We start from the raw sequence: 19,310 nt of genomic DNA, 5'->3' as shown, positions 1-19,310 counted from the left end.
CCAACGCTTGACAKCCTCTTTCGCTTACGGCCATACCACCCTGGAAATGCCCGATCTCATCTGAACTCGGAAGTAAAGCAGGGTCGGGCCTGGTTAGTACTTGGATGGGAGACCGCCTGGGAATACCAGGTGCTGTAAGCTTTTCGAAGTGCTTCATTTGGCAGCTGATTTAAATAGCCAACGCTTGACAKCCTCTTTCGCTTACGGCCATACCACCCTGGAAATGCCCGATCTCATCTGAACTCGGAAGTAAAGCAGGGTCGGGCCTGGTTAGTACTTGGATGGGAGACCGCCTGGGAATACCAGGTGCTGTAAGCTTTTCGAAGTGCTTCATTTGGCAGCTGATTTAAATAGCCAACGCTTGACAKCCTCTTTCGCTTACGGCCATACCACCCTGGAAATGCCCGATCTCATCTGAACTCGGAAGTAAAGCAGGGTCGGGCCTGGTTAGTACTTGGATGGGAGACCGCCTGGGAATACCAGGTGCTGTAAGCTTTTCGAAGTGCTTCATTTGGCAGCTGATTTAAATAGCCAACGCTTGACAKCCTCTTTCGCTTACGGCCATACCACCCTGGAAATGCCCGATCTCATCTGAACTCGGAAGTAAAGCAGGGTCGGGCCTGGTTAGTACTTGGATGGGAGACCGCCTGGGAATACCAGGTGCTGTAAGCTTTTCGAAGTGCTTCATTTGGCAGCTGATTTAAATAGCCAACGCTTGACAKCCTCTTTCGCTTACGGCCATACCACCCTGGAAATGCCCGATCTCATCTGAACTCGGAAGTAAAGCAGGGTCGGGCCTGGTTAGTACTTGGATGGGAGACCGCCTGGGAATACCAGGTGCTGTAAGCTTTTCGAAGTGCTTCATTTGGCAGCTGATTTAAATAGCCAACGCTTGACAKCCTCTTTCGCTTACGGCCATACCACCCTGGAAATGCCCGATCTCATCTGAACTCGGAAGTAAAGCAGGGTCGGGCCTGGTTAGTACTTGGATGGGAGACCGCCTGGGAATACCAGGTGCTGTAAGCTTTTCGAAGTGCTTCATTTGGCAGCTGATTTAAATAGCCAACGCTTGACAKCCTCTTTCGCTTACGGCCATACCACCCTGGAAATGCCCGATCTCATCTGAACTCGGAAGTAAAGCAGGGTCGGGCCTGGTTAGTACTTGGATGGGAGACCGCCTGGGAATACCAGGTGCTGTAAGCTTTTCGAAGTGCTTCATTTGGCAGCTGATTTAAATAGCCAACGCTTGACAKCCTCTTTCGCTTACGGCCATACCACCCTGGAAATGCCCGATCTCATCTGAACTCGGAAGTAAAGCAGGGTCGGGCCTGGTTAGTACTTGGATGGGAGACCGCCTGGGAATACCAGGTGCTGTAAGCTTTTCGAAGTGCTTCATTTGGCAGCTGATTTAAATAGCCAACGCTTGACAKCCTCTTTCGCTTACGGCCATACCACCCTGGAAATGCCCGATCTCATCTGAACTCGGAAGTAAAGCAGGGTCGGGCCTGGTTAGTACTTGGATGGGAGACCGCCTGGGAATACCAGGTGCTGTAAGCTTTTCGAAGTGCTTCATTTGGCAGCTGATTTAAATAGCCAACGCTTGACAKCCTCTTTCGCTTACGGCCATACCACCCTGGAAATGCCCGATCTCATCTGAACTCGGAAGTAAAGCAGGGTCGGGCCTGGTTAGTACTTGGATGGGAGACCGCCTGGGAATACCAGGTGCTGTAAGCTTTTCGAAGTGCTTCATTTGGCAGCTGATTTAAATAGCCAACGCTTGACAKCCTCTTTCGCTTACGGCCATACCACCCTGGAAATGCCCGATCTCATCTGAACTCGGAAGTAAAGCAGGGTCGGGCCTGGTTAGTACTTGGATGGGAGACCGCCTGGGAATACCAGGTGCTGTAAGCTTTTCGAAGTGCTTCATTTGGCAGCTGATTTAAATAGCCAACGCTTGACAKCCTCTTTCGCTTACGGCCATACCACCCTGGAAATGCCCGATCTCATCTGAACTCGGAAGTAAAGCAGGGTCGGGCCTGGTTAGTACTTGGATGGGAGACCGCCTGGGAATACCAGGTGCTGTAAGCTTTTCGAAGTGCTTCATTTGGCAGCTGATTTAAATAGCCAACGCTTGACAKCCTCTTTCGCTTACGGCCATACCACCCTGGAAATGCCCGATCTCATCTGAACTCGGAAGTAAAGCAGGGTCGGGCCTGGTTAGTACTTGGATGGGAGACCGCCTGGGAATACCAGGTGCTGTAAGCTTTTCGAAGTGCTTCATTTGGCAGCTGATTTAAATAGCCAACGCTTGACAKCCTCTTTCGCTTACGGCCATACCACCCTGGAAATGCCCGATCTCATCTGAACTCGGAAGTAAAGCAGGGTCGGGCCTGGTTAGTACTTGGATGGGAGACCGCCTGGGAATACCAGGTGCTGTAAGCTTTTCGAAGTGCTTCATTTGGCAGCTGATTTAAATAGCCAACGCTTGACAKCCTCTTTCGCTTACGGCCATACCACCCTGGAAATGCCCGATCTCATCTGAACTCGGAAGTAAAGCAGGGTCGGGCCTGGTTAGTACTTGGATGGGAGACCGCCTGGGAATACCAGGTGCTGTAAGCTTTTCGAAGTGCTTCATTTGGCAGCTGATTTAAATAGCCAACGCTTGACAKCCTCTTTCGCTTACGGCCATACCACCCTGGAAATGCCCGATCTCATCTGAACTCGGAAGTAAAGCAGGGTCGGGCCTGGTTAGTACTTGGATGGGAGACCGCCTGGGAATACCAGGTGCTGTAAGCTTTTCGAAGTGCTTCATTTGGCAGCTGATTTAAATAGCCAACGCTTGACAKCCTCTTTCGCTTACGGCCATACCACCCTGGAAATGCCCGATCTCATCTGAACTCGGAAGTAAAGCAGGGTCGGGCCTGGTTAGTACTTGGATGGGAGACCGCCTGGGAATACCAGGTGCTGTAAGCTTTTCGAAGTGCTTCATTTGGCAGCTGATTTAAATAGCCAACGCTTGACAKCCTCTTTCGCTTACGGCCATACCACCCTGGAAATGCCCGATCTCATCTGAACTCGGAAGTAAAGCAGGGTCGGGCCTGGTTAGTACTTGGATGGGAGACCGCCTGGGAATACCAGGTGCTGTAAGCTTTTCGAAGTGCTTCATTTGGCAGCTGATTTAAATAGCCAACGCTTGACAKCCTCTTTCGCTTACGGCCATACCACCCTGGAAATGCCCGATCTCATCTGAACTCGGAAGTAAAGCAGGGTCGGGCCTGGTTAGTACTTGGATGGGAGACCGCCTGGGAATACCAGGTGCTGTAAGCTTTTCGAAGTGCTTCATTTGGCAGCTGATTTAAATAGCCAACGCTTGACAKCCTCTTTCGCTTACGGCCATACCACCCTGGAAATGCCCGATCTCATCTGAACTCGGAAGTAAAGCAGGGTCGGGCCTGGTTAGTACTTGGATGGGAGACCGCCTGGGAATACCAGGTGCTGTAAGCTTTTCGAAGTGCTTCATTTGGCAGCTGATTTAAATAGCCAACGCTTGACAKCCTCTTTCGCTTACGGCCATACCACCCTGGAAATGCCCGATCTCATCTGAACTCGGAAGTAAAGCAGGGTCGGGCCTGGTTAGTACTTGGATGGGAGACCGCCTGGGAATACCAGGTGCTGTAAGCTTTTCGAAGTGCTTCATTTGGCAGCTGATTTAAATAGCCAACGCTTGACAKCCTCTTTCGCTTACGGCCATACCACCCTGGAAATGCCCGATCTCATCTGAACTCGGAAGTAAAGCAGGGTCGGGCCTGGTTAGTACTTGGATGGGAGACCGCCTGGGAATACCAGGTGCTGTAAGCTTTTCGAAGTGCTTCATTTGGCAGCTGATTTAAATAGCCAACGCTTGACAKCCTCTTTCGCTTACGGCCATACCACCCTGGAAATGCCCGATCTCATCTGAACTCGGAAGTAAAGCAGGGTCGGGCCTGGTTAGTACTTGGATGGGAGACCGCCTGGGAATACCAGGTGCTGTAAGCTTTTCGAAGTGCTTCATTTGGCAGCTGATTTAAATAGCCAACGCTTGACAKCCTCTTTCGCTTACGGCCATACCACCCTGGAAATGCCCGATCTCATCTGAACTCGGAAGTAAAGCAGGGTCGGGCCTGGTTAGTACTTGGATGGGAGACCGCCTGGGAATACCAGGTGCTGTAAGCTTTTCGAAGTGCTTCATTTGGCAGCTGATTTAAATAGCCAACGCTTGACAKCCTCTTTCGCTTACGGCCATACCACCCTGGAAATGCCCGATCTCATCTGAACTCGGAAGTAAAGCAGGGTCGGGCCTGGTTAGTACTTGGATGGGAGACCGCCTGGGAATACCAGGTGCTGTAAGCTTTTCGAAGTGCTTCATTTGGCAGCTGATTTAAATAGCCAACGCTTGACAKCCTCTTTCGCTTACGGCCATACCACCCTGGAAATGCCCGATCTCATCTGAACTCGGAAGTAAAGCAGGGTCGGGCCTGGTTAGTACTTGGATGGGAGACCGCCTGGGAATACCAGGTGCTGTAAGCTTTTCGAAGTGCTTCATTTGGCAGCTGATTTAAATAGCCAACGCTTGACAKCCTCTTTCGCTTACGGCCATACCACCCTGGAAATGCCCGATCTCATCTGAACTCGGAAGTAAAGCAGGGTCGGGCCTGGTTAGTACTTGGATGGGAGACCGCCTGGGAATACCAGGTGCTGTAAGCTTTTCGAAGTGCTTCATTTGGCAGCTGATTTAAATAGCCAACGCTTGACAKCCTCTTTCGCTTACGGCCATACCACCCTGGAAATGCCCGATCTCATCTGAACTCGGAAGTAAAGCAGGGTCGGGCCTGGTTAGTACTTGGATGGGAGACCGCCTGGGAATACCAGGTGCTGTAAGCTTTTCGAAGTGCTTCATTTGGCAGCTGATTTAAATAGCCAACGCTTGACAKCCTCTTTCGCTTACGGCCATACCACCCTGGAAATGCCCGATCTCATCTGAACTCGGAAGTAAAGCAGGGTCGGGCCTGGTTAGTACTTGGATGGGAGACCGCCTGGGAATACCAGGTGCTGTAAGCTTTTCGAAGTGCTTCATTTGGCAGCTGATTTAAATAGCCAACGCTTGACAKCCTCTTTCGCTTACGGCCATACCACCCTGGAAATGCCCGATCTCATCTGAACTCGGAAGTAAAGCAGGGTCGGGCCTGGTTAGTACTTGGATGGGAGACCGCCTGGGAATACCAGGTGCTGTAAGCTTTTCGAAGTGCTTCATTTGGCAGCTGATTTAAATAGCCAACGCTTGACAKCCTCTTTCGCTTACGGCCATACCACCCTGGAAATGCCCGATCTCATCTGAACTCGGAAGTAAAGCAGGGTCGGGCCTGGTTAGTACTTGGATGGGAGACCGCCTGGGAATACCAGGTGCTGTAAGCTTTTCGAAGTGCTTCATTTGGCAGCTGATTTAAATAGCCAACGCTTGACAKCCTCTTTCGCTTACGGCCATACCACCCTGGAAATGCCCGATCTCATCTGAACTCGGAAGTAAAGCAGGGTCGGGCCTGGTTAGTACTTGGATGGGAGACCGCCTGGGAATACCAGGTGCTGTAAGCTTTTCGAAGTGCTTCATTTGGCAGCTGATTTAAATAGCCAACGCTTGACAKCCTCTTTCGCTTACGGCCATACCACCCTGGAAATGCCCGATCTCATCTGAACTCGGAAGTAAAGCAGGGTCGGGCCTGGTTAGTACTTGGATGGGAGACCGCCTGGGAATACCAGGTGCTGTAAGCTTTTCGAAGTGCTTCATTTGGCAGCTGATTTAAATAGCCAACGCTTGACAKCCTCTTTCGCTTACGGCCATACCACCCTGGAAATGCCCGATCTCATCTGAACTCGGAAGTAAAGCAGGGTCGGGCCTGGTTAGTACTTGGATGGGAGACCGCCTGGGAATACCAGGTGCTGTAAGCTTTTCGAAGTGCTTCATTTGGCAGCTGATTTAAATAGCCAACGCTTGACAKCCTCTTTCGCTTACGGCCATACCACCCTGGAAATGCCCGATCTCATCTGAACTCGGAAGTAAAGCAGGGTCGGGCCTGGTTAGTACTTGGATGGGAGACCGCCTGGGAATACCAGGTGCTGTAAGCTTTTCGAAGTGCTTCATTTGGCAGCTGATTTAAATAGCCAACGCTTGACAKCCTCTTTCGCTTACGGCCATACCACCCTGGAAATGCCCGATCTCATCTGAACTCGGAAGTAAAGCAGGGTCGGGCCTGGTTAGTACTTGGATGGGAGACCGCCTGGGAATACCAGGTGCTGTAAGCTTTTCGAAGTGCTTCATTTGGCAGCTGATTTAAATAGCCAACGCTTGACAKCCTCTTTCGCTTACGGCCATACCACCCTGGAAATGCCCGATCTCATCTGAACTCGGAAGTAAAGCAGGGTCGGGCCTGGTTAGTACTTGGATGGGAGACCGCCTGGGAATACCAGGTGCTGTAAGCTTTTCGAAGTGCTTCATTTGGCAGCTGATTTAAATAGCCAACGCTTGACAKCCTCTTTCGCTTACGGCCATACCACCCTGGAAATGCCCGATCTCATCTGAACTCGGAAGTAAAGCAGGGTCGGGCCTGGTTAGTACTTGGATGGGAGACCGCCTGGGAATACCAGGTGCTGTAAGCTTTTCGAAGTGCTTCATTTGGCAGCTGATTTAAATAGCCAACGCTTGACAKCCTCTTTCGCTTACGGCCATACCACCCTGGAAATGCCCGATCTCATCTGAACTCGGAAGTAAAGCAGGGTCGGGCCTGGTTAGTACTTGGATGGGAGACCGCCTGGGAATACCAGGTGCTGTAAGCTTTTCGAAGTGCTTCATTTGGCAGCTGATTTAAATAGCCAACGCTTGACAKCCTCTTTCGCTTACGGCCATACCACCCTGGAAATGCCCGATCTCATCTGAACTCGGAAGTAAAGCAGGGTCGGGCCTGGTTAGTACTTGGATGGGAGACCGCCTGGGAATACCAGGTGCTGTAAGCTTTTCGAAGTGCTTCATTTGGCAGCTGATTTAAATAGCCAACGCTTGACAKCCTCTTTCGCTTACGGCCATACCACCCTGGAAATGCCCGATCTCATCTGAACTCGGAAGTAAAGCAGGGTCGGGCCTGGTTAGTACTTGGATGGGAGACCGCCTGGGAATACCAGGTGCTGTAAGCTTTTCGAAGTGCTTCATTTGGCAGCTGATTTAAATAGCCAACGCTTGACAGCCTCTTTCGCTTACGGCCATACCACCCTGGAAATGCCCGATCTCATCTGAACTCGGAAGTAAAGCAGGGTCGGGCCTGGTTAGTACTTGGATGGGAGACCGCCTGGGAATACCAGGTGCTGTAAGCTTTTCGAAGTGCTTCATTTGGCAGCTGATTTAAATAGCCAACGCTTGACAGCCTCTTTCGCTTACGGCCATACCACCCTGGAAATGCCCGATCTCATCTGAACTCGGAAGTAAAGCAGGGTCGGGCCTGGTTAGTACTTGGATGGGAGACCGCCTGGGAATACCAGGTGCTGTAAGCTTTTCGAAGTGCTTCATTTGGCAGCTGATTTAAATAGCCAACGCTTGACAGCCTCTTTCGCTTACGGCCATACCACCCTGGAAATGCCCGATCTCATCTGAACTCGGAAGTAAAGCAGGGTCGGGCCTGGTTAGTACTTGGATGGGAGACCGCCTGGGAATACCAGGTGCTGTAAGCTTTTCGAAGTGCTTCATTTGGCAGCTGATTTAAATAGCCAACGCTTGACAGCCTCTTTCGCTTACGGCCATACCACCCTGGAAATGCCCGATCTCATCTGAACTCGGAAGTAAAGCAGGGTCGGGCCTGGTTAGTACTTGGATGGGAGACCGCCTGGGAATACCAGGTGCTGTAAGCTTTTCGAAGTGCTTCATTTGGCAGCTGATTTAAATAGCCAACGCTTGACAGCCTCTTTCGCTTACGGCCATACCACCCTGGAAATGCCCGATCTCATCTGAACTCGGAAGTAAAGCAGGGTCGGGCCTGGTTAGTACTTGGATGGGAGACCGCCTGGGAATACCAGGTGCTGTAAGCTTTTCGAAGTGCTTCATTTGGCAGCTGATTTAAATAGCCAACGCTTGACAGCCTCTTTCGCTTACGGCCATACCACCCTGGAAATGCCCGATCTCATCTGAACTCGGAAGTAAAGCAGGGTCGGGCCTGGTTAGTACTTGGATGGGAGACCGCCTGGGAATACCAGGTGCTGTAAGCTTTTCGAAGTGCTTCATTTGGCAGCTGATTTAAATAGCCAACGCTTGACAGCCTCTTTCGCTTACGGCCATACCACCCTGGAAATGCCCGATCTCATCTGAACTCGGAAGTAAAGCAGGGTCGGGCCTGGTTAGTACTTGGATGGGAGACCGCCTGGGAATACCAGGTGCTGTAAGCTTTTCGAAGTGCTTCATTTGGCAGCTGATTTAAATAGCCAACGCTTGACAGCCTCTTTCGCTTACGGCCATACCACCCTGGAAATGCCCGATCTCATCTGAACTCGGAAGTAAAGCAGGGTCGGGCCTGGTTAGTACTTGGATGGGAGACCGCCTGGGAATACCAGGTGCTGTAAGCTTTTCGAAGTGCTTCATTTGGCAGCTGATTTAAATAGCCAACGCTTGACAGCCTCTTTCGCTTACGGCCATACCACCCTGGAAATGCCCGATCTCATCTGAACTCGGAAGTAAAGCAGGGTCGGGCCTGGTTAGTACTTGGATGGGAGACCGCCTGGGAATACCAGGTGCTGTAAGCTTTTCGAAGTGCTTCATTTGGCAGCTGATTTAAATAGCCAACGCTTGACAGCCTCTTTCGCTTACGGCCATACCACCCTGGAAATGCCCGATCTCATCTGAACTCGGAAGTAAAGCAGGGTCGGGCCTGGTTAGTACTTGGATGGGAGACCGCCTGGGAATACCAGGTGCTGTAAGCTTTTCGAAGTGCTTCATTTGGCAGCTGATTTAAATAGCCAACGCTTGACAGCCTCTTTCGCTTACGGCCATACCACCCTGGAAATGCCCGATCTCATCTGAACTCGGAAGTAAAGCAGGGTCGGGCCTGGTTAGTACTTGGATGGGAGACCGCCTGGGAATACCAGGTGCTGTAAGCTTTTCGAAGTGCTTCATTTGGCAGCTGATTTAAATAGCCAACGCTTGACAGCCTCTTTCGCTTACGGCCATACCACCCTGGAAATGCCCGATCTCATCTGAACTCGGAAGTAAAGCAGGGTCGGGCCTGGTTAGTACTTGGATGGGAGACCGCCTGGGAATACCAGGTGCTGTAAGCTTTTCGAAGTGCTTCATTTGGCAGCTGATTTAAATAGCCAACGCTTGACAGCCTCTTTCGCTTACGGCCATACCACCCTGGAAATGCCCGATCTCATCTGAACTCGGAAGTAAAGCAGGGTCGGGCCTGGTTAGTACTTGGATGGGAGACCGCCTGGGAATACCAGGTGCTGTAAGCTTTTCGAAGTGCTTCATTTGGCAGCTGATTTAAATAGCCAACGCTTGACAGCCTCTTTCGCTTACGGCCATACCACCCTGGAAATGCCCGATCTCATCTGAACTCGGAAGTAAAGCAGGGTCGGGCCTGGTTAGTACTTGGATGGGAGACCGCCTGGGAATACCAGGTGCTGTAAGCTTTTCGAAGTGCTTCATTTGGCAGCTGATTTAAATAGCCAACGCTTGACAGCCTCTTTCGCTTACGGCCATACCACCCTGGAAATGCCCGATCTCATCTGAACTCGGAAGTAAAGCAGGGTCGGGCCTGGTTAGTACTTGGATGGGAGACCGCCTGGGAATACCAGGTGCTGTAAGCTTTTCGAAGTGCTTCATTTGGCAGCTGATTTAAATAGCCAACGCTTGACAGCCTCTTTCGCTTACGGCCATACCACCCTGGAAATGCCCGATCTCATCTGAACTCGGAAGTAAAGCAGGGTCGGGCCTGGTTAGTACTTGGATGGGAGACCGCCTGGGAATACCAGGTGCTGTAAGCTTTTCGAAGTGCTTCATTTGGCAGCTGATTTAAATAGCCAACGCTTGACAGCCTCTTTCGCTTACGGCCATACCACCCTGGAAATGCCCGATCTCATCTGAACTCGGAAGTAAAGCAGGGTCGGGCCTGGTTAGTACTTGGATGGGAGACCGCCTGGGAATACCAGGTGCTGTAAGCTTTTCGAAGTGCTTCATTTGGCAGCTGATTTAAATAGCCAACGCTTGACAGCCTCTTTCGCTTACGGCCATACCACCCTGGAAATGCCCGATCTCATCTGAACTCGGAAGTAAAGCAGGGTCGGGCCTGGTTAGTACTTGGATGGGAGACCGCCTGGGAATACCAGGTGCTGTAAGCTTTTCGAAGTGCTTCATTTGGCAGCTGATTTAAATAGCCAACGCTTGACAGCCTCTTTCGCTTACGGCCATACCACCCTGGAAATGCCCGATCTCATCTGAACTCGGAAGTAAAGCAGGGTCGGGCCTGGTTAGTACTTGGATGGGAGACCGCCTGGGAATACCAGGTGCTGTAAGCTTTTCGAAGTGCTTCATTTGGCAGCTGATTTAAATAGCCAACGCTTGACAGCCTCTTTCGCTTACGGCCATACCACCCTGGAAATGCCCGATCTCATCTGAACTCGGAAGTAAAGCAGGGTCGGGCCTGGTTAGTACTTGGATGGGAGACCGCCTGGGAATACCAGGTGCTGTAAGCTTTTCGAAGTGCTTCATTTGGCAGCTGATTTAAATAGCCAACGCTTGACAGCCTCTTTCGCTTACGGCCATACCACCCTGGAAATGCCCGATCTCATCTGAACTCGGAAGTAAAGCAGGGTCGGGCCTGGTTAGTACTTGGATGGGAGACCGCCTGGGAATACCAGGTGCTGTAAGCTTTTCGAAGTGCTTCATTTGGCAGCTGATTTAAATAGCCAACGCTTGACAGCCTCTTTCGCTTACGGCCATACCACCCTGGAAATGCCCGATCTCATCTGAACTCGGAAGTAAAGCAGGGTCGGGCCTGGTTAGTACTTGGATGGGAGACCGCCTGGGAATACCAGGTGCTGTAAGCTTTTCGAAGTGCTTCATTTGGCAGCTGATTTAAATAGCCAACGCTTGACAGCCTCTTTCGCTTACGGCCATACCACCCTGGAAATGCCCGATCTCATCTGAACTCGGAAGTAAAGCAGGGTCGGGCCTGGTTAGTACTTGGATGGGAGACCGCCTGGGAATACCAGGTGCTGTAAGCTTTTCGAAGTGCTTCATTTGGCAGCTGATTTAAATAGCCAACGCTTGACAGCCTCTTTCGCTTACGGCCATACCACCCTGGAAATGCCCGATCTCATCTGAACTCGGAAGTAAAGCAGGGTCGGGCCTGGTTAGTACTTGGATGGGAGACCGCCTGGGAATACCAGGTGCTGTAAGCTTTTCGAAGTGCTTCATTTGGCAGCTGATTTAAATAGCCAACGCTTGACAGCCTCTTTCGCTTACGGCCATACCACCCTGGAAATGCCCGATCTCATCTGAACTCGGAAGTAAAGCAGGGTCGGGCCTGGTTAGTACTTGGATGGGAGACCGCCTGGGAATACCAGGTGCTGTAAGCTTTTCGAAGTGCTTCATTTGGCAGCTGATTTAAATAGCCAACGCTTGACAGCCTCTTTCGCTTACGGCCATACCACCCTGGAAATGCCCGATCTCATCTGAACTCGGAAGTAAAGCAGGGTCGGGCCTGGTTAGTACTTGGATGGGAGACCGCCTGGGAATACCAGGTGCTGTAAGCTTTTCGAAGTGCTTCATTTGGCAGCTGATTTAAATAGCCAACGCTTGACAGCCTCTTTCGCTTACGGCCATACCACCCTGGAAATGCCCGATCTCATCTGAACTCGGAAGTAAAGCAGGGTCGGGCCTGGTTAGTACTTGGATGGGAGACCGCCTGGGAATACCAGGTGCTGTAAGCTTTTCGAAGTGCTTCATTTGGCAGCTGATTTAAATAGCCAACGCTTGACAGCCTCTTTCGCTTACGGCCATACCACCCTGGAAATGCCCGATCTCATCTGAACTCGGAAGTAAAGCAGGGTCGGGCCTGGTTAGTACTTGGATGGGAGACCGCCTGGGAATACCAGGTGCTGTAAGCTTTTCGAAGTGCTTCATTTGGCAGCTGATTTAAATAGCCAACGCTTGACAGCCTCTTTCGCTTACGGCCATACCACCCTGGAAATGCCCGATCTCATCTGAACTCGGAAGTAAAGCAGGGTCGGGCCTGGTTAGTACTTGGATGGGAGACCGCCTGGGAATACCAGGTGCTGTAAGCTTTTCGAAGTGCTTCATTTGGCAGCTGATTTAAATAGCCAACGCTTGACAGCCTCTTTCGCTTACGGCCATACCACCCTGGAAATGCCCGATCTCATCTGAACTCGGAAGTAAAGCAGGGTCGGGCCTGGTTAGTACTTGGATGGGAGACCGCCTGGGAATACCAGGTGCTGTAAGCTTTTCGAAGTGCTTCATTTGGCAGCTGATTTAAATAGCCAACGCTTGACAGCCTCTTTCGCTTACGGCCATACCACCCTGGAAATGCCCGATCTCATCTGAACTCGGAAGTAAAGCAGGGTCGGGCCTGGTTAGTACTTGGATGGGAGACCGCCTGGGAATACCAGGTGCTGTAAGCTTTTCGAAGTGCTTCATTTGGCAGCTGATTTAAATAGCCAACGCTTGACAGCCTCTTTCGCTTACGGCCATACCACCCTGGAAATGCCCGATCTCATCTGAACTCGGAAGTAAAGCAGGGTCGGGCCTGGTTAGTACTTGGATGGGAGACCGCCTGGGAATACCAGGTGCTGTAAGCTTTTCGAAGTGCTTCATTTGGCAGCTGATTTAAATAGCCAACGCTTGACAGCCTCTTTCGCTTACGGCCATACCACCCTGGAAATGCCCGATCTCATCTGAACTCGGAAGTAAAGCAGGGTCGGGCCTGGTTAGTACTTGGATGGGAGACCGCCTGGGAATACCAGGTGCTGTAAGCTTTTCGAAGTGCTTCATTTGGCAGCTGATTTAAATAGCCAACGCTTGACAGCCTCTTTCGCTTACGGCCATACCACCCTGGAAATGCCCGATCTCATCTGAACTCGGAAGTAAAGCAGGGTCGGGCCTGGTTAGTACTTGGATGGGAGACCGCCTGGGAATACCAGGTGCTGTAAGCTTTTCGAAGTGCTTCATTTGGCAGCTGATTTAAATAGCCAACGCTTGACAGCCTCTTTCGCTTACGGCCATACCACCCTGGAAATGCCCGATCTCATCTGAACTCGGAAGTAAAGCAGGGTCGGGCCTGGTTAGTACTTGGATGGGAGACCGCCTGGGAATACCAGGTGCTGTAAGCTTTTCGAAGTGCTTCATTTGGCAGCTGATTTAAATAGCCAACGCTTGACAGCCTCTTTCGCTTACGGCCATACCACCCTGGAAATGCCCGATCTCATCTGAACTCGGAAGTAAAGCAGGGTCGGGCCTGGTTAGTACTTGGATGGGAGACCGCCTGGGAATACCAGGTGCTGTAAGCTTTTCGAAGTGCTTCATTTGGCAGCTGATTTAAATAGCCAACGCTTGACAGCCTCTTTCGCTTACGGCCATACCACCCTGGAAATGCCCGATCTCATCTGAACTCGGAAGTAAAGCAGGGTCGGGCCTGGTTAGTACTTGGATGGGAGACCGCCTGGGAATACCAGGTGCTGTAAGCTTTTCGAAGTGCTTCATTTGGCAGCTGATTTAAATAGCCAACGCTTGACAGCCTCTTTCGCTTACGGCCATACCACCCTGGAAATGCCCGATCTCATCTGAACTCGGAAGTAAAGCAGGGTCGGGCCTGGTTAGTACTTGGATGGGAGACCGCCTGGGAATACCAGGTGCTGTAAGCTTTTCGAAGTGCTTCATTTGGCAGCTGATTTAAATAGCCAACGCTTGACAGCCTCTTTCGCTTACGGCCATACCACCCTGGAAATGCCCGATCTCATCTGAACTCGGAAGTAAAGCAGGGTCGGGCCTGGTTAGTACTTGGATGGGAGACCGCCTGGGAATACCAGGTGCTGTAAGCTTTTCGAAGTGCTTCATTTGGCAGCTGATTTAAATAGCCAACGCTTGACAGCCTCTTTCGCTTACGGCCATACCACCCTGGAAATGCCCGATCTCATCTGAACTCGGAAGTAAAGCAGGGTCGGGCCTGGTTAGTACTTGGATGGGAGACCGCCTGGGAATACCAGGTGCTGTAAGCTTTTCGAAGTGCTTCATTTGGCAGCTGATTTAAATAGCCAACGCTTGACAGCCTCTTTCGCTTACGGCCATACCACCCTGGAAATGCCCGATCTCATCTGAACTCGGAAGTAAAGCAGGGTCGGGCCTGGTTAGTACTTGGATGGGAGACCGCCTGGGAATACCAGGTGCTGTAAGCTTTTCGAAGTGCTTCATTTGGCAGCTGATTTAAATAGCCAACGCTTGACAGCCTCTTTCGCTTACGGCCATACCACCCTGGAAATGCCCGATCTCATCTGAACTCGGAAGTAAAGCAGGGTCGGGCCTGGTTAGTACTTGGATGGGAGACCGCCTGGGAATACCAGGTGCTGTAAGCTTTTCGAAGTGCTTCATTTGGCAGCTGATTTAAATAGCCAACGCTTGACAGCCTCTTTCGCTTACGGCCATACCACCCTGGAAATGCCCGATCTCATCTGAACTCGGAAGTAAAGCAGGGTCGGGCCTGGTTAGTACTTGGATGGGAGACCGCCTGGGAATACCAGGTGCTGTAAGCTTTTCGAAGTGCTTCATTTGGCAGCTGATTTAAATAGCCAACGCTTGACAGCCTCTTTCGCTTACGGCCATACCACCCTGGAAATGCCCGATCTCATCTGAACTCGGAAGTAAAGCAGGGTCGGGCCTGGTTAGTACTTGGATGGGAGACCGCCTGGGAATACCAGGTGCTGTAAGCTTTTCGAAGTGCTTCATTTGGCAGCTGATTTAAATAGCCAACGCTTGACAGCCTCTTTCGCTTACGGCCATACCACCCTGGAAATGCCCGATCTCATCTGAACTCGGAAGTAAAGCAGGGTCGGGCCTGGTTAGTACTTGGATGGGAGACCGCCTGGGAATACCAGGTGCTGTAAGCTTTTCGAAGTGCTTCATTTGGCAGCTGATTTAAATAGCCAACGCTTGACAGCCTCTTTCGCTTACGGCCATACCACCCTGGAAATGCCCGATCTCATCTGAACTCGGAAGTAAAGCAGGGTCGGGCCTGGTTAGTACTTGGATGGGAGACCGCCTGGGAATACCAGGTGCTGTAAGCTTTTCGAAGTGCTTCATTTGGCAGCTGATTTAAATAGCCAACGCTTGACAGCCTCTTTCGCTTACGGCCATACCACCCTGGAAATGCCCGATCTCATCTGAACTCGGAAGTAAAGCAGGGTCGGGCCTGGTTAGTACTTGGATGGGAGACCGCCTGGGAATACCAGGTGCTGTAAGCTTTTCGAAGTGCTTCATTTGGCAGCTGATTTAAATAGCCAACGCTTGACAGCCTCTTTCGCTTACGGCCATACCACCCTGGAAATGCCCGATCTCATCTGAACTCGGAAGTAAAGCAGGGTCGGGCCTGGTTAGTACTTGGATGGGAGACCGCCTGGGAATACCAGGTGCTGTAAGCTTTTCGAAGTGCTTCATTTGGCAGCTGATTTAAATAGCCAACGCTTGACAGCCTCTTTCGCTTACGGCCATACCACCCTGGAAATGCCCGATCTCATCTGAACTCGGAAGTAAAGCAGGGTCGGGCCTGGTTAGTACTTGGATGGGAGACCGCCTGGGAATACCAGGTGCTGTAAGCTTTTCGAAGTGCTTCATTTGGCAGCTGATTTAAATAGCCAACGCTTGACAGCCTCTTTCGCTTACGGCCATACCACCCTGGAAATGCCCGATCTCATCTGAACTCGGAAGTAAAGCAGGGTCGGGCCTGGTTAGTACTTGGATGGGAGACCGCCTGGGAATACCAGGTGCTGTAAGCTTTTCGAAGTGCTTCATTTGGCAGCTGATTTAAATAGCCAACGCTTGACAGCCTCTTTCGCTTACGGCCATACCACCCTGGAAATGCCCGATCTCATCTGAACTCGGAAGTAAAGCAGGGTCGGGCCTGGTTAGTACTTGGATGGGAGACCGCCTGGGAATACCAGGTGCTGTAAGCTTTTCGAAGTGCTTCATTTGGCAGCTGATTTAAATAGCCAACGCTTGACAGCCTCTTTCGCTTACGGCCATACCACCCTGGAAATGCCCGATCTCATCTGAACTCGGAAGTAAAGCAGGGTCGGGCCTGGTTAGTACTTGGATGGGAGACCGCCTGGGAATACCAGGTGCTGTAAGCTTTTCGAAGTGCTTCATTTGGCAGCTGATTTAAATAGCCAACGCTTGACAGCCTCTTTCGCTTACGGCCATACCACCCTGGAAATGCCCGATCTCATCTGAACTCGGAAGTAAAGCAGGGTCGGGCCTGGTTAGTACTTGGATGGGAGACCGCCTGGGAATACCAGGTGCTGTAAGCTTTTCGAAGTGCTTCATTTGGCAGCTGATTTAAATAGCCAACGCTTGACAGCCTCTTTCGCTTACGGCCATACCACCCTGGAAATGCCCGATCTCATCTGAACTCGGAAGTAAAGCAGGGTCGGGCCTGGTTAGTACTTGGATGGGAGACCGCCTGGGAATACCAGGTGCTGTAAGCTTTTCGAAGTGCTTCATTTGGCAGCTGATTTAAATAGCCAACGCTTGACAGCCTCTTTCGCTTACGGCCATACCACCCTGGAAATGCCCGATCTCATCTGAACTCGGAAGTAAAGCAGGGTCGGGCCTGGTTAGTACTTGGATGGGAGACCGCCTGGGAATACCAGGTGCTGTAAGCTTTTCGAAGTGCTTCATTTGGCAGCTGATTTAAATAGCCAACGCTTGACAGCCTCTTTCGCTTACGGCCATACCACCCTGGAAATGCCCGATCTCATCTGAACTCGGAAGTAAAGCAGGGTCGGGCCTGGTTAGTACTTGGATGGGAGACCGCCTGGGAATACCAGGTGCTGTAAGCTTTTCGAAGTGCTTCATTTGGCAGCTGATTTAAATAGCCAACGCTTGACAGCCTCTTTCGCTTACGGCCATACCACCCTGGAAATGCCCGATCTCATCTGAACTCGGAAGTAAAGCAGGGTCGGGCCTGGTTAGTACTTGGATGGGAGACCGCCTGGGAATACCAGGTGCTGTAAGCTTTTCGAAGTGCTTCATTTGGCAGCTGATTTAAATAGCCAACGCTTGACAGCCTCTTTCGCTTACGGCCATACCACCCTGGAAATGCCCGATCTCATCTGAACTCGGAAGTAAAGCAGGGTCGGGCCTGGTTAGTACTTGGATGGGAGACCGCCTGGGAATACCAGGTGCTGTAAGCTTTTCGAAGTGCTTCATTTGGCAGCTGATTTAAATAGCCAACGCTTGACAGCCTCTTTCGCTTACGGCCATACCACCCTGGAAATGCCCGATCTCATCTGAACTCGGAAGTAAAGCAGGGTCGGGCCTGGTTAGTACTTGGATGGGAGACCGCCTGGGAATACCAGGTGCTGTAAGCTTTTCGAAGTGCTTCATTTGGCAGCTGATTTAAATAGCCAACGCTTGACAGCCTCTTTCGCTTACGGCCATACCACCCTGGAAATGCCCGATCTCATCTGAACTCGGAAGTAAAGCAGGGTCGGGCCTGGTTAGTACTTGGATGGGAGACCGCCTGGGAATACCAGGTGCTGTAAGCTTTTCGAAGTGCTTCATTTGGCAGCTGATTTAAATAGCCAACGCTTGACAGCCTCTTTCGCTTACGGCCATACCACCCTGGAAATGCCCGATCTCATCTGAACTCGGAAGTAAAGCAGGGTCGGGCCTGGTTAGTACTTGGATGGGAGACCGCCTGGGAATACCAGGTGCTGTAAGCTTTTCGAAGTGCTTCATTTGGCAGCTGATTTAAATAGCCAACGCTTGACAGCCTCTTTCGCTTACGGCCATACCACCCTGGAAATGCCCGATCTCATCTGAACTCGGAAGTAAAGCAGGGTCGGGCCTGGTTAGTACTTGGATGGGAGACCGCCTGGGAATACCAGGTGCTGTAAGCTTTTCGAAGTGCTTCATTTGGCAGCTGATTTAAATAGCCAACGCTTGACAGCCTCTTTCGCTTACGGCCATACCACCCTGGAAATGCCCGATCTCATCTGAACTCGGAAGTAAAGCAGGGTCGGGCCTGGTTAGTACTTGGATGGGAGACCGCCTGGGAATACCAGGTGCTGTAAGCTTTTCGAAGTGCTTCATTTGGCAGCTGATTTAAATAGCCAACGCTTGACAGCCTCTTTCGCTTACGGCCATACCACCCTGGAAATGCCCGATCTCATCTGAACTCGGAAGTAAAGCAGGGTCGGGCCTGGTTAGTACTTGGATGGGAGACCGCCTGGGAATACCAGGTGCTGTAAGCTTTTCGAAGTGCTTCATTTGGCAGCTGATTTAAATAGCCAACGCTTGACAGCCTCTTTCGCTTACGGCCATACCACCCTGGAAATGCCCGATCTCATCTGAACTCGGAAGTAAAGCAGGGTCGGGCCTGGTTAGTACTTGGATGGGAGACCGCCTGGGAATACCAGGTGCTGTAAGCTTTTCGAAGTGCTTCATTTGGCAGCTGATTTAAATAGCCAACGCTTGACAGCCTCTTTCGCTTACGGCCATACCACCCTGGAAATGCCCGATCTCATCTGAACTCGGAAGTAAAGCAGGGTCGGGCCTGGTTAGTACTTGGATGGGAGACCGCCTGGGAATACCAGGTGCTGTAAGCTTTTCGAAGTGCTTCATTTGGCAGCTGATTTAAATAGCCAACGCTTGACAGCCTCTTTCGCTTACGGCCATACCACCCTGGAAATGCCCGATCTCATCTGAACTCGGAAGTAAAGCAGGGTCGGGCCTGGTTAGTACTTGGATGGGAGACCGCCTGGGAATACCAGGTGCTGTAAGCTTTTCGAAGTGCTTCATTTGGCAGCTGATTTAAATAGCCAACGCTTGACAGCCTCTTTCGCTTACGGCCATACCACCCTGGAAATGCCCGATCTCATCTGAACTCGGAAGTAAAGCAGGGTCGGGCCTGGTTAGTACTTGGATGGGAGACCGCCTGGGAATACCAGGTGCTGTAAGCTTTTCGAAGTGCTTCATTTGGCAGCTGATTTAAATAGCCAACGCTTGACAGCCT

General features: G+C 51.3%; 109 non-coding genes across 109 annotated transcripts; all 109 read left to right on the top strand.

Moving 5' to 3' along the window:
* The first annotated feature begins 22 nt into the window (after positions 1–22).
* LOC141383770 (5S ribosomal RNA) lies at positions 23–141 on the top strand. Its single transcript, XR_012404806.1, has one exon. It is a non-coding gene; the product is annotated as a 5S ribosomal RNA (ribosomal RNA).
* Positions 142–199: 58 nt separating this feature from the next.
* Positions 200–318, top strand: LOC141383766 (5S ribosomal RNA). The gene has a single exon (XR_012404802.1). It is a non-coding gene; the product is annotated as a 5S ribosomal RNA (ribosomal RNA).
* A 58-nt stretch (positions 319–376) lies between these two features.
* On the top strand, positions 377–495 carry LOC141383760 (5S ribosomal RNA). The gene has a single exon (XR_012404796.1). It is a non-coding gene; the product is annotated as a 5S ribosomal RNA (ribosomal RNA).
* Positions 496–553: 58 nt separating this feature from the next.
* LOC141383753 (5S ribosomal RNA) lies at positions 554–672 on the top strand. The gene has a single exon (XR_012404789.1). It is a non-coding gene; the product is annotated as a 5S ribosomal RNA (ribosomal RNA).
* A 58-nt stretch (positions 673–730) lies between these two features.
* LOC141383743 (5S ribosomal RNA) lies at positions 731–849 on the top strand. Its single transcript, XR_012404779.1, has one exon. It is a non-coding gene; the product is annotated as a 5S ribosomal RNA (ribosomal RNA).
* Positions 850–907: 58 nt separating this feature from the next.
* On the top strand, positions 908–1,026 carry LOC141383741 (5S ribosomal RNA). The gene has a single exon (XR_012404777.1). It is a non-coding gene; the product is annotated as a 5S ribosomal RNA (ribosomal RNA).
* A 58-nt stretch (positions 1,027–1,084) lies between these two features.
* On the top strand, positions 1,085–1,203 carry LOC141383738 (5S ribosomal RNA). Its single transcript, XR_012404774.1, has one exon. It is a non-coding gene; the product is annotated as a 5S ribosomal RNA (ribosomal RNA).
* A 58-nt stretch (positions 1,204–1,261) lies between these two features.
* Positions 1,262–1,380, top strand: LOC141383735 (5S ribosomal RNA). The gene has a single exon (XR_012404771.1). It is a non-coding gene; the product is annotated as a 5S ribosomal RNA (ribosomal RNA).
* A 58-nt stretch (positions 1,381–1,438) lies between these two features.
* On the top strand, positions 1,439–1,557 carry LOC141383730 (5S ribosomal RNA). The gene has a single exon (XR_012404765.1). It is a non-coding gene; the product is annotated as a 5S ribosomal RNA (ribosomal RNA).
* Positions 1,558–1,615: 58 nt separating this feature from the next.
* Positions 1,616–1,734, top strand: LOC141383725 (5S ribosomal RNA). The gene has a single exon (XR_012404759.1). It is a non-coding gene; the product is annotated as a 5S ribosomal RNA (ribosomal RNA).
* A 58-nt stretch (positions 1,735–1,792) lies between these two features.
* Positions 1,793–1,911, top strand: LOC141383716 (5S ribosomal RNA). The gene has a single exon (XR_012404750.1). It is a non-coding gene; the product is annotated as a 5S ribosomal RNA (ribosomal RNA).
* A 58-nt stretch (positions 1,912–1,969) lies between these two features.
* LOC141383708 (5S ribosomal RNA) lies at positions 1,970–2,088 on the top strand. Its single transcript, XR_012404742.1, has one exon. It is a non-coding gene; the product is annotated as a 5S ribosomal RNA (ribosomal RNA).
* A 58-nt stretch (positions 2,089–2,146) lies between these two features.
* On the top strand, positions 2,147–2,265 carry LOC141383701 (5S ribosomal RNA). The gene has a single exon (XR_012404735.1). It is a non-coding gene; the product is annotated as a 5S ribosomal RNA (ribosomal RNA).
* Positions 2,266–2,323: 58 nt separating this feature from the next.
* Positions 2,324–2,442, top strand: LOC141383697 (5S ribosomal RNA). The gene has a single exon (XR_012404731.1). It is a non-coding gene; the product is annotated as a 5S ribosomal RNA (ribosomal RNA).
* Positions 2,443–2,500: 58 nt separating this feature from the next.
* Positions 2,501–2,619, top strand: LOC141383693 (5S ribosomal RNA). Its single transcript, XR_012404726.1, has one exon. It is a non-coding gene; the product is annotated as a 5S ribosomal RNA (ribosomal RNA).
* Positions 2,620–2,677: 58 nt separating this feature from the next.
* On the top strand, positions 2,678–2,796 carry LOC141383688 (5S ribosomal RNA). Its single transcript, XR_012404720.1, has one exon. It is a non-coding gene; the product is annotated as a 5S ribosomal RNA (ribosomal RNA).
* Positions 2,797–2,854: 58 nt separating this feature from the next.
* On the top strand, positions 2,855–2,973 carry LOC141383684 (5S ribosomal RNA). The gene has a single exon (XR_012404715.1). It is a non-coding gene; the product is annotated as a 5S ribosomal RNA (ribosomal RNA).
* Positions 2,974–3,031: 58 nt separating this feature from the next.
* LOC141383677 (5S ribosomal RNA) lies at positions 3,032–3,150 on the top strand. Its single transcript, XR_012404708.1, has one exon. It is a non-coding gene; the product is annotated as a 5S ribosomal RNA (ribosomal RNA).
* Positions 3,151–3,208: 58 nt separating this feature from the next.
* Positions 3,209–3,327, top strand: LOC141383669 (5S ribosomal RNA). The gene has a single exon (XR_012404700.1). It is a non-coding gene; the product is annotated as a 5S ribosomal RNA (ribosomal RNA).
* Positions 3,328–3,385: 58 nt separating this feature from the next.
* Positions 3,386–3,504, top strand: LOC141383664 (5S ribosomal RNA). The gene has a single exon (XR_012404695.1). It is a non-coding gene; the product is annotated as a 5S ribosomal RNA (ribosomal RNA).
* Positions 3,505–3,562: 58 nt separating this feature from the next.
* LOC141383660 (5S ribosomal RNA) lies at positions 3,563–3,681 on the top strand. The gene has a single exon (XR_012404691.1). It is a non-coding gene; the product is annotated as a 5S ribosomal RNA (ribosomal RNA).
* A 58-nt stretch (positions 3,682–3,739) lies between these two features.
* On the top strand, positions 3,740–3,858 carry LOC141383656 (5S ribosomal RNA). Its single transcript, XR_012404686.1, has one exon. It is a non-coding gene; the product is annotated as a 5S ribosomal RNA (ribosomal RNA).
* A 58-nt stretch (positions 3,859–3,916) lies between these two features.
* LOC141383649 (5S ribosomal RNA) lies at positions 3,917–4,035 on the top strand. Its single transcript, XR_012404679.1, has one exon. It is a non-coding gene; the product is annotated as a 5S ribosomal RNA (ribosomal RNA).
* A 58-nt stretch (positions 4,036–4,093) lies between these two features.
* LOC141383643 (5S ribosomal RNA) lies at positions 4,094–4,212 on the top strand. The gene has a single exon (XR_012404673.1). It is a non-coding gene; the product is annotated as a 5S ribosomal RNA (ribosomal RNA).
* A 58-nt stretch (positions 4,213–4,270) lies between these two features.
* LOC141383636 (5S ribosomal RNA) lies at positions 4,271–4,389 on the top strand. Its single transcript, XR_012404665.1, has one exon. It is a non-coding gene; the product is annotated as a 5S ribosomal RNA (ribosomal RNA).
* A 58-nt stretch (positions 4,390–4,447) lies between these two features.
* On the top strand, positions 4,448–4,566 carry LOC141383628 (5S ribosomal RNA). The gene has a single exon (XR_012404656.1). It is a non-coding gene; the product is annotated as a 5S ribosomal RNA (ribosomal RNA).
* Positions 4,567–4,624: 58 nt separating this feature from the next.
* LOC141383623 (5S ribosomal RNA) lies at positions 4,625–4,743 on the top strand. The gene has a single exon (XR_012404648.1). It is a non-coding gene; the product is annotated as a 5S ribosomal RNA (ribosomal RNA).
* Positions 4,744–4,801: 58 nt separating this feature from the next.
* Positions 4,802–4,920, top strand: LOC141383617 (5S ribosomal RNA). Its single transcript, XR_012404641.1, has one exon. It is a non-coding gene; the product is annotated as a 5S ribosomal RNA (ribosomal RNA).
* A 58-nt stretch (positions 4,921–4,978) lies between these two features.
* Positions 4,979–5,097, top strand: LOC141383610 (5S ribosomal RNA). Its single transcript, XR_012404635.1, has one exon. It is a non-coding gene; the product is annotated as a 5S ribosomal RNA (ribosomal RNA).
* Positions 5,098–5,155: 58 nt separating this feature from the next.
* LOC141383599 (5S ribosomal RNA) lies at positions 5,156–5,274 on the top strand. The gene has a single exon (XR_012404624.1). It is a non-coding gene; the product is annotated as a 5S ribosomal RNA (ribosomal RNA).
* A 58-nt stretch (positions 5,275–5,332) lies between these two features.
* Positions 5,333–5,451, top strand: LOC141383590 (5S ribosomal RNA). The gene has a single exon (XR_012404615.1). It is a non-coding gene; the product is annotated as a 5S ribosomal RNA (ribosomal RNA).
* A 58-nt stretch (positions 5,452–5,509) lies between these two features.
* LOC141383583 (5S ribosomal RNA) lies at positions 5,510–5,628 on the top strand. The gene has a single exon (XR_012404608.1). It is a non-coding gene; the product is annotated as a 5S ribosomal RNA (ribosomal RNA).
* A 58-nt stretch (positions 5,629–5,686) lies between these two features.
* On the top strand, positions 5,687–5,805 carry LOC141383580 (5S ribosomal RNA). Its single transcript, XR_012404605.1, has one exon. It is a non-coding gene; the product is annotated as a 5S ribosomal RNA (ribosomal RNA).
* A 58-nt stretch (positions 5,806–5,863) lies between these two features.
* LOC141383573 (5S ribosomal RNA) lies at positions 5,864–5,982 on the top strand. Its single transcript, XR_012404598.1, has one exon. It is a non-coding gene; the product is annotated as a 5S ribosomal RNA (ribosomal RNA).
* A 58-nt stretch (positions 5,983–6,040) lies between these two features.
* LOC141383569 (5S ribosomal RNA) lies at positions 6,041–6,159 on the top strand. The gene has a single exon (XR_012404593.1). It is a non-coding gene; the product is annotated as a 5S ribosomal RNA (ribosomal RNA).
* Positions 6,160–6,217: 58 nt separating this feature from the next.
* LOC141383566 (5S ribosomal RNA) lies at positions 6,218–6,336 on the top strand. The gene has a single exon (XR_012404591.1). It is a non-coding gene; the product is annotated as a 5S ribosomal RNA (ribosomal RNA).
* Positions 6,337–6,394: 58 nt separating this feature from the next.
* On the top strand, positions 6,395–6,513 carry LOC141383562 (5S ribosomal RNA). The gene has a single exon (XR_012404586.1). It is a non-coding gene; the product is annotated as a 5S ribosomal RNA (ribosomal RNA).
* Positions 6,514–6,571: 58 nt separating this feature from the next.
* Positions 6,572–6,690, top strand: LOC141383558 (5S ribosomal RNA). The gene has a single exon (XR_012404580.1). It is a non-coding gene; the product is annotated as a 5S ribosomal RNA (ribosomal RNA).
* A 58-nt stretch (positions 6,691–6,748) lies between these two features.
* On the top strand, positions 6,749–6,867 carry LOC141383553 (5S ribosomal RNA). The gene has a single exon (XR_012404575.1). It is a non-coding gene; the product is annotated as a 5S ribosomal RNA (ribosomal RNA).
* Positions 6,868–6,925: 58 nt separating this feature from the next.
* LOC141383546 (5S ribosomal RNA) lies at positions 6,926–7,044 on the top strand. Its single transcript, XR_012404569.1, has one exon. It is a non-coding gene; the product is annotated as a 5S ribosomal RNA (ribosomal RNA).
* A 58-nt stretch (positions 7,045–7,102) lies between these two features.
* LOC141383539 (5S ribosomal RNA) lies at positions 7,103–7,221 on the top strand. Its single transcript, XR_012404560.1, has one exon. It is a non-coding gene; the product is annotated as a 5S ribosomal RNA (ribosomal RNA).
* A 58-nt stretch (positions 7,222–7,279) lies between these two features.
* On the top strand, positions 7,280–7,398 carry LOC141383530 (5S ribosomal RNA). The gene has a single exon (XR_012404551.1). It is a non-coding gene; the product is annotated as a 5S ribosomal RNA (ribosomal RNA).
* A 58-nt stretch (positions 7,399–7,456) lies between these two features.
* On the top strand, positions 7,457–7,575 carry LOC141383525 (5S ribosomal RNA). Its single transcript, XR_012404546.1, has one exon. It is a non-coding gene; the product is annotated as a 5S ribosomal RNA (ribosomal RNA).
* Positions 7,576–7,633: 58 nt separating this feature from the next.
* On the top strand, positions 7,634–7,752 carry LOC141383518 (5S ribosomal RNA). Its single transcript, XR_012404539.1, has one exon. It is a non-coding gene; the product is annotated as a 5S ribosomal RNA (ribosomal RNA).
* Positions 7,753–7,810: 58 nt separating this feature from the next.
* Positions 7,811–7,929, top strand: LOC141383512 (5S ribosomal RNA). Its single transcript, XR_012404533.1, has one exon. It is a non-coding gene; the product is annotated as a 5S ribosomal RNA (ribosomal RNA).
* Positions 7,930–7,987: 58 nt separating this feature from the next.
* LOC141383508 (5S ribosomal RNA) lies at positions 7,988–8,106 on the top strand. The gene has a single exon (XR_012404529.1). It is a non-coding gene; the product is annotated as a 5S ribosomal RNA (ribosomal RNA).
* A 58-nt stretch (positions 8,107–8,164) lies between these two features.
* On the top strand, positions 8,165–8,283 carry LOC141383500 (5S ribosomal RNA). Its single transcript, XR_012404521.1, has one exon. It is a non-coding gene; the product is annotated as a 5S ribosomal RNA (ribosomal RNA).
* A 58-nt stretch (positions 8,284–8,341) lies between these two features.
* On the top strand, positions 8,342–8,460 carry LOC141383491 (5S ribosomal RNA). The gene has a single exon (XR_012404512.1). It is a non-coding gene; the product is annotated as a 5S ribosomal RNA (ribosomal RNA).
* Positions 8,461–8,518: 58 nt separating this feature from the next.
* LOC141383486 (5S ribosomal RNA) lies at positions 8,519–8,637 on the top strand. The gene has a single exon (XR_012404505.1). It is a non-coding gene; the product is annotated as a 5S ribosomal RNA (ribosomal RNA).
* Positions 8,638–8,695: 58 nt separating this feature from the next.
* On the top strand, positions 8,696–8,814 carry LOC141383484 (5S ribosomal RNA). The gene has a single exon (XR_012404503.1). It is a non-coding gene; the product is annotated as a 5S ribosomal RNA (ribosomal RNA).
* A 58-nt stretch (positions 8,815–8,872) lies between these two features.
* On the top strand, positions 8,873–8,991 carry LOC141383480 (5S ribosomal RNA). Its single transcript, XR_012404499.1, has one exon. It is a non-coding gene; the product is annotated as a 5S ribosomal RNA (ribosomal RNA).
* Positions 8,992–9,049: 58 nt separating this feature from the next.
* Positions 9,050–9,168, top strand: LOC141383471 (5S ribosomal RNA). Its single transcript, XR_012404490.1, has one exon. It is a non-coding gene; the product is annotated as a 5S ribosomal RNA (ribosomal RNA).
* Positions 9,169–9,226: 58 nt separating this feature from the next.
* On the top strand, positions 9,227–9,345 carry LOC141383470 (5S ribosomal RNA). The gene has a single exon (XR_012404489.1). It is a non-coding gene; the product is annotated as a 5S ribosomal RNA (ribosomal RNA).
* A 58-nt stretch (positions 9,346–9,403) lies between these two features.
* LOC141383462 (5S ribosomal RNA) lies at positions 9,404–9,522 on the top strand. Its single transcript, XR_012404481.1, has one exon. It is a non-coding gene; the product is annotated as a 5S ribosomal RNA (ribosomal RNA).
* A 58-nt stretch (positions 9,523–9,580) lies between these two features.
* Positions 9,581–9,699, top strand: LOC141383458 (5S ribosomal RNA). The gene has a single exon (XR_012404476.1). It is a non-coding gene; the product is annotated as a 5S ribosomal RNA (ribosomal RNA).
* Positions 9,700–9,757: 58 nt separating this feature from the next.
* On the top strand, positions 9,758–9,876 carry LOC141383450 (5S ribosomal RNA). Its single transcript, XR_012404468.1, has one exon. It is a non-coding gene; the product is annotated as a 5S ribosomal RNA (ribosomal RNA).
* Positions 9,877–9,934: 58 nt separating this feature from the next.
* Positions 9,935–10,053, top strand: LOC141383444 (5S ribosomal RNA). The gene has a single exon (XR_012404462.1). It is a non-coding gene; the product is annotated as a 5S ribosomal RNA (ribosomal RNA).
* A 58-nt stretch (positions 10,054–10,111) lies between these two features.
* On the top strand, positions 10,112–10,230 carry LOC141383440 (5S ribosomal RNA). The gene has a single exon (XR_012404458.1). It is a non-coding gene; the product is annotated as a 5S ribosomal RNA (ribosomal RNA).
* Positions 10,231–10,288: 58 nt separating this feature from the next.
* On the top strand, positions 10,289–10,407 carry LOC141383432 (5S ribosomal RNA). The gene has a single exon (XR_012404451.1). It is a non-coding gene; the product is annotated as a 5S ribosomal RNA (ribosomal RNA).
* Positions 10,408–10,465: 58 nt separating this feature from the next.
* On the top strand, positions 10,466–10,584 carry LOC141383428 (5S ribosomal RNA). The gene has a single exon (XR_012404445.1). It is a non-coding gene; the product is annotated as a 5S ribosomal RNA (ribosomal RNA).
* A 58-nt stretch (positions 10,585–10,642) lies between these two features.
* LOC141383420 (5S ribosomal RNA) lies at positions 10,643–10,761 on the top strand. Its single transcript, XR_012404437.1, has one exon. It is a non-coding gene; the product is annotated as a 5S ribosomal RNA (ribosomal RNA).
* A 58-nt stretch (positions 10,762–10,819) lies between these two features.
* Positions 10,820–10,938, top strand: LOC141383413 (5S ribosomal RNA). Its single transcript, XR_012404430.1, has one exon. It is a non-coding gene; the product is annotated as a 5S ribosomal RNA (ribosomal RNA).
* A 58-nt stretch (positions 10,939–10,996) lies between these two features.
* On the top strand, positions 10,997–11,115 carry LOC141383406 (5S ribosomal RNA). The gene has a single exon (XR_012404423.1). It is a non-coding gene; the product is annotated as a 5S ribosomal RNA (ribosomal RNA).
* Positions 11,116–11,173: 58 nt separating this feature from the next.
* Positions 11,174–11,292, top strand: LOC141383400 (5S ribosomal RNA). Its single transcript, XR_012404417.1, has one exon. It is a non-coding gene; the product is annotated as a 5S ribosomal RNA (ribosomal RNA).
* Positions 11,293–11,350: 58 nt separating this feature from the next.
* On the top strand, positions 11,351–11,469 carry LOC141383394 (5S ribosomal RNA). Its single transcript, XR_012404411.1, has one exon. It is a non-coding gene; the product is annotated as a 5S ribosomal RNA (ribosomal RNA).
* A 58-nt stretch (positions 11,470–11,527) lies between these two features.
* On the top strand, positions 11,528–11,646 carry LOC141383388 (5S ribosomal RNA). The gene has a single exon (XR_012404405.1). It is a non-coding gene; the product is annotated as a 5S ribosomal RNA (ribosomal RNA).
* A 58-nt stretch (positions 11,647–11,704) lies between these two features.
* On the top strand, positions 11,705–11,823 carry LOC141383381 (5S ribosomal RNA). Its single transcript, XR_012404398.1, has one exon. It is a non-coding gene; the product is annotated as a 5S ribosomal RNA (ribosomal RNA).
* A 58-nt stretch (positions 11,824–11,881) lies between these two features.
* Positions 11,882–12,000, top strand: LOC141383376 (5S ribosomal RNA). The gene has a single exon (XR_012404393.1). It is a non-coding gene; the product is annotated as a 5S ribosomal RNA (ribosomal RNA).
* Positions 12,001–12,058: 58 nt separating this feature from the next.
* Positions 12,059–12,177, top strand: LOC141383371 (5S ribosomal RNA). The gene has a single exon (XR_012404388.1). It is a non-coding gene; the product is annotated as a 5S ribosomal RNA (ribosomal RNA).
* Positions 12,178–12,235: 58 nt separating this feature from the next.
* Positions 12,236–12,354, top strand: LOC141383366 (5S ribosomal RNA). The gene has a single exon (XR_012404383.1). It is a non-coding gene; the product is annotated as a 5S ribosomal RNA (ribosomal RNA).
* A 58-nt stretch (positions 12,355–12,412) lies between these two features.
* Positions 12,413–12,531, top strand: LOC141383365 (5S ribosomal RNA). Its single transcript, XR_012404381.1, has one exon. It is a non-coding gene; the product is annotated as a 5S ribosomal RNA (ribosomal RNA).
* A 58-nt stretch (positions 12,532–12,589) lies between these two features.
* LOC141383358 (5S ribosomal RNA) lies at positions 12,590–12,708 on the top strand. Its single transcript, XR_012404372.1, has one exon. It is a non-coding gene; the product is annotated as a 5S ribosomal RNA (ribosomal RNA).
* Positions 12,709–12,766: 58 nt separating this feature from the next.
* On the top strand, positions 12,767–12,885 carry LOC141383352 (5S ribosomal RNA). The gene has a single exon (XR_012404366.1). It is a non-coding gene; the product is annotated as a 5S ribosomal RNA (ribosomal RNA).
* A 58-nt stretch (positions 12,886–12,943) lies between these two features.
* Positions 12,944–13,062, top strand: LOC141383344 (5S ribosomal RNA). Its single transcript, XR_012404358.1, has one exon. It is a non-coding gene; the product is annotated as a 5S ribosomal RNA (ribosomal RNA).
* Positions 13,063–13,120: 58 nt separating this feature from the next.
* Positions 13,121–13,239, top strand: LOC141383339 (5S ribosomal RNA). Its single transcript, XR_012404353.1, has one exon. It is a non-coding gene; the product is annotated as a 5S ribosomal RNA (ribosomal RNA).
* Positions 13,240–13,297: 58 nt separating this feature from the next.
* LOC141383332 (5S ribosomal RNA) lies at positions 13,298–13,416 on the top strand. Its single transcript, XR_012404346.1, has one exon. It is a non-coding gene; the product is annotated as a 5S ribosomal RNA (ribosomal RNA).
* Positions 13,417–13,474: 58 nt separating this feature from the next.
* LOC141383324 (5S ribosomal RNA) lies at positions 13,475–13,593 on the top strand. Its single transcript, XR_012404338.1, has one exon. It is a non-coding gene; the product is annotated as a 5S ribosomal RNA (ribosomal RNA).
* A 58-nt stretch (positions 13,594–13,651) lies between these two features.
* On the top strand, positions 13,652–13,770 carry LOC141383316 (5S ribosomal RNA). Its single transcript, XR_012404330.1, has one exon. It is a non-coding gene; the product is annotated as a 5S ribosomal RNA (ribosomal RNA).
* Positions 13,771–13,828: 58 nt separating this feature from the next.
* On the top strand, positions 13,829–13,947 carry LOC141383313 (5S ribosomal RNA). The gene has a single exon (XR_012404325.1). It is a non-coding gene; the product is annotated as a 5S ribosomal RNA (ribosomal RNA).
* A 58-nt stretch (positions 13,948–14,005) lies between these two features.
* LOC141383307 (5S ribosomal RNA) lies at positions 14,006–14,124 on the top strand. The gene has a single exon (XR_012404319.1). It is a non-coding gene; the product is annotated as a 5S ribosomal RNA (ribosomal RNA).
* A 58-nt stretch (positions 14,125–14,182) lies between these two features.
* Positions 14,183–14,301, top strand: LOC141383300 (5S ribosomal RNA). Its single transcript, XR_012404312.1, has one exon. It is a non-coding gene; the product is annotated as a 5S ribosomal RNA (ribosomal RNA).
* A 58-nt stretch (positions 14,302–14,359) lies between these two features.
* Positions 14,360–14,478, top strand: LOC141383296 (5S ribosomal RNA). Its single transcript, XR_012404307.1, has one exon. It is a non-coding gene; the product is annotated as a 5S ribosomal RNA (ribosomal RNA).
* A 58-nt stretch (positions 14,479–14,536) lies between these two features.
* Positions 14,537–14,655, top strand: LOC141383287 (5S ribosomal RNA). Its single transcript, XR_012404296.1, has one exon. It is a non-coding gene; the product is annotated as a 5S ribosomal RNA (ribosomal RNA).
* A 58-nt stretch (positions 14,656–14,713) lies between these two features.
* On the top strand, positions 14,714–14,832 carry LOC141383281 (5S ribosomal RNA). The gene has a single exon (XR_012404289.1). It is a non-coding gene; the product is annotated as a 5S ribosomal RNA (ribosomal RNA).
* Positions 14,833–14,890: 58 nt separating this feature from the next.
* Positions 14,891–15,009, top strand: LOC141383276 (5S ribosomal RNA). The gene has a single exon (XR_012404284.1). It is a non-coding gene; the product is annotated as a 5S ribosomal RNA (ribosomal RNA).
* Positions 15,010–15,067: 58 nt separating this feature from the next.
* Positions 15,068–15,186, top strand: LOC141383264 (5S ribosomal RNA). The gene has a single exon (XR_012404271.1). It is a non-coding gene; the product is annotated as a 5S ribosomal RNA (ribosomal RNA).
* Positions 15,187–15,244: 58 nt separating this feature from the next.
* Positions 15,245–15,363, top strand: LOC141383253 (5S ribosomal RNA). The gene has a single exon (XR_012404259.1). It is a non-coding gene; the product is annotated as a 5S ribosomal RNA (ribosomal RNA).
* A 58-nt stretch (positions 15,364–15,421) lies between these two features.
* LOC141383242 (5S ribosomal RNA) lies at positions 15,422–15,540 on the top strand. Its single transcript, XR_012404248.1, has one exon. It is a non-coding gene; the product is annotated as a 5S ribosomal RNA (ribosomal RNA).
* A 58-nt stretch (positions 15,541–15,598) lies between these two features.
* Positions 15,599–15,717, top strand: LOC141383231 (5S ribosomal RNA). Its single transcript, XR_012404237.1, has one exon. It is a non-coding gene; the product is annotated as a 5S ribosomal RNA (ribosomal RNA).
* Positions 15,718–15,775: 58 nt separating this feature from the next.
* On the top strand, positions 15,776–15,894 carry LOC141383220 (5S ribosomal RNA). The gene has a single exon (XR_012404225.1). It is a non-coding gene; the product is annotated as a 5S ribosomal RNA (ribosomal RNA).
* A 58-nt stretch (positions 15,895–15,952) lies between these two features.
* LOC141383209 (5S ribosomal RNA) lies at positions 15,953–16,071 on the top strand. Its single transcript, XR_012404214.1, has one exon. It is a non-coding gene; the product is annotated as a 5S ribosomal RNA (ribosomal RNA).
* A 58-nt stretch (positions 16,072–16,129) lies between these two features.
* Positions 16,130–16,248, top strand: LOC141383198 (5S ribosomal RNA). Its single transcript, XR_012404203.1, has one exon. It is a non-coding gene; the product is annotated as a 5S ribosomal RNA (ribosomal RNA).
* A 58-nt stretch (positions 16,249–16,306) lies between these two features.
* On the top strand, positions 16,307–16,425 carry LOC141383187 (5S ribosomal RNA). Its single transcript, XR_012404192.1, has one exon. It is a non-coding gene; the product is annotated as a 5S ribosomal RNA (ribosomal RNA).
* Positions 16,426–16,483: 58 nt separating this feature from the next.
* LOC141383175 (5S ribosomal RNA) lies at positions 16,484–16,602 on the top strand. The gene has a single exon (XR_012404180.1). It is a non-coding gene; the product is annotated as a 5S ribosomal RNA (ribosomal RNA).
* A 58-nt stretch (positions 16,603–16,660) lies between these two features.
* LOC141383174 (5S ribosomal RNA) lies at positions 16,661–16,779 on the top strand. Its single transcript, XR_012404179.1, has one exon. It is a non-coding gene; the product is annotated as a 5S ribosomal RNA (ribosomal RNA).
* A 58-nt stretch (positions 16,780–16,837) lies between these two features.
* On the top strand, positions 16,838–16,956 carry LOC141383167 (5S ribosomal RNA). Its single transcript, XR_012404172.1, has one exon. It is a non-coding gene; the product is annotated as a 5S ribosomal RNA (ribosomal RNA).
* Positions 16,957–17,014: 58 nt separating this feature from the next.
* LOC141383166 (5S ribosomal RNA) lies at positions 17,015–17,133 on the top strand. The gene has a single exon (XR_012404171.1). It is a non-coding gene; the product is annotated as a 5S ribosomal RNA (ribosomal RNA).
* Positions 17,134–17,191: 58 nt separating this feature from the next.
* On the top strand, positions 17,192–17,310 carry LOC141383165 (5S ribosomal RNA). Its single transcript, XR_012404162.1, has one exon. It is a non-coding gene; the product is annotated as a 5S ribosomal RNA (ribosomal RNA).
* Positions 17,311–17,368: 58 nt separating this feature from the next.
* Positions 17,369–17,487, top strand: LOC141383164 (5S ribosomal RNA). The gene has a single exon (XR_012404151.1). It is a non-coding gene; the product is annotated as a 5S ribosomal RNA (ribosomal RNA).
* A 58-nt stretch (positions 17,488–17,545) lies between these two features.
* Positions 17,546–17,664, top strand: LOC141383163 (5S ribosomal RNA). Its single transcript, XR_012404139.1, has one exon. It is a non-coding gene; the product is annotated as a 5S ribosomal RNA (ribosomal RNA).
* A 58-nt stretch (positions 17,665–17,722) lies between these two features.
* LOC141383162 (5S ribosomal RNA) lies at positions 17,723–17,841 on the top strand. Its single transcript, XR_012404138.1, has one exon. It is a non-coding gene; the product is annotated as a 5S ribosomal RNA (ribosomal RNA).
* Positions 17,842–17,899: 58 nt separating this feature from the next.
* On the top strand, positions 17,900–18,018 carry LOC141383161 (5S ribosomal RNA). The gene has a single exon (XR_012404137.1). It is a non-coding gene; the product is annotated as a 5S ribosomal RNA (ribosomal RNA).
* A 58-nt stretch (positions 18,019–18,076) lies between these two features.
* LOC141383158 (5S ribosomal RNA) lies at positions 18,077–18,195 on the top strand. Its single transcript, XR_012404134.1, has one exon. It is a non-coding gene; the product is annotated as a 5S ribosomal RNA (ribosomal RNA).
* Positions 18,196–18,253: 58 nt separating this feature from the next.
* On the top strand, positions 18,254–18,372 carry LOC141383153 (5S ribosomal RNA). The gene has a single exon (XR_012404129.1). It is a non-coding gene; the product is annotated as a 5S ribosomal RNA (ribosomal RNA).
* Positions 18,373–18,430: 58 nt separating this feature from the next.
* On the top strand, positions 18,431–18,549 carry LOC141383149 (5S ribosomal RNA). Its single transcript, XR_012404125.1, has one exon. It is a non-coding gene; the product is annotated as a 5S ribosomal RNA (ribosomal RNA).
* A 58-nt stretch (positions 18,550–18,607) lies between these two features.
* On the top strand, positions 18,608–18,726 carry LOC141383141 (5S ribosomal RNA). Its single transcript, XR_012404115.1, has one exon. It is a non-coding gene; the product is annotated as a 5S ribosomal RNA (ribosomal RNA).
* A 58-nt stretch (positions 18,727–18,784) lies between these two features.
* Positions 18,785–18,903, top strand: LOC141383137 (5S ribosomal RNA). Its single transcript, XR_012404111.1, has one exon. It is a non-coding gene; the product is annotated as a 5S ribosomal RNA (ribosomal RNA).
* A 58-nt stretch (positions 18,904–18,961) lies between these two features.
* Positions 18,962–19,080, top strand: LOC141383130 (5S ribosomal RNA). Its single transcript, XR_012404101.1, has one exon. It is a non-coding gene; the product is annotated as a 5S ribosomal RNA (ribosomal RNA).
* Positions 19,081–19,138: 58 nt separating this feature from the next.
* On the top strand, positions 19,139–19,257 carry LOC141383120 (5S ribosomal RNA). Its single transcript, XR_012404088.1, has one exon. It is a non-coding gene; the product is annotated as a 5S ribosomal RNA (ribosomal RNA).
* The last annotated feature ends 53 nt before the right edge of the window (positions 19,258–19,310 follow it).

Source organism: Danio rerio, chromosome 4 (genome assembly GCF_049306965.1).
Source record: "Danio rerio strain Tuebingen ecotype United States chromosome 4, GRCz12tu, whole genome shotgun sequence".
Taxonomy (NCBI): domain Eukaryota; kingdom Metazoa; phylum Chordata; class Actinopteri; order Cypriniformes; family Danionidae; genus Danio; species Danio rerio.
This window is presented reverse-complemented; position numbering and strand designations above follow the sequence as displayed.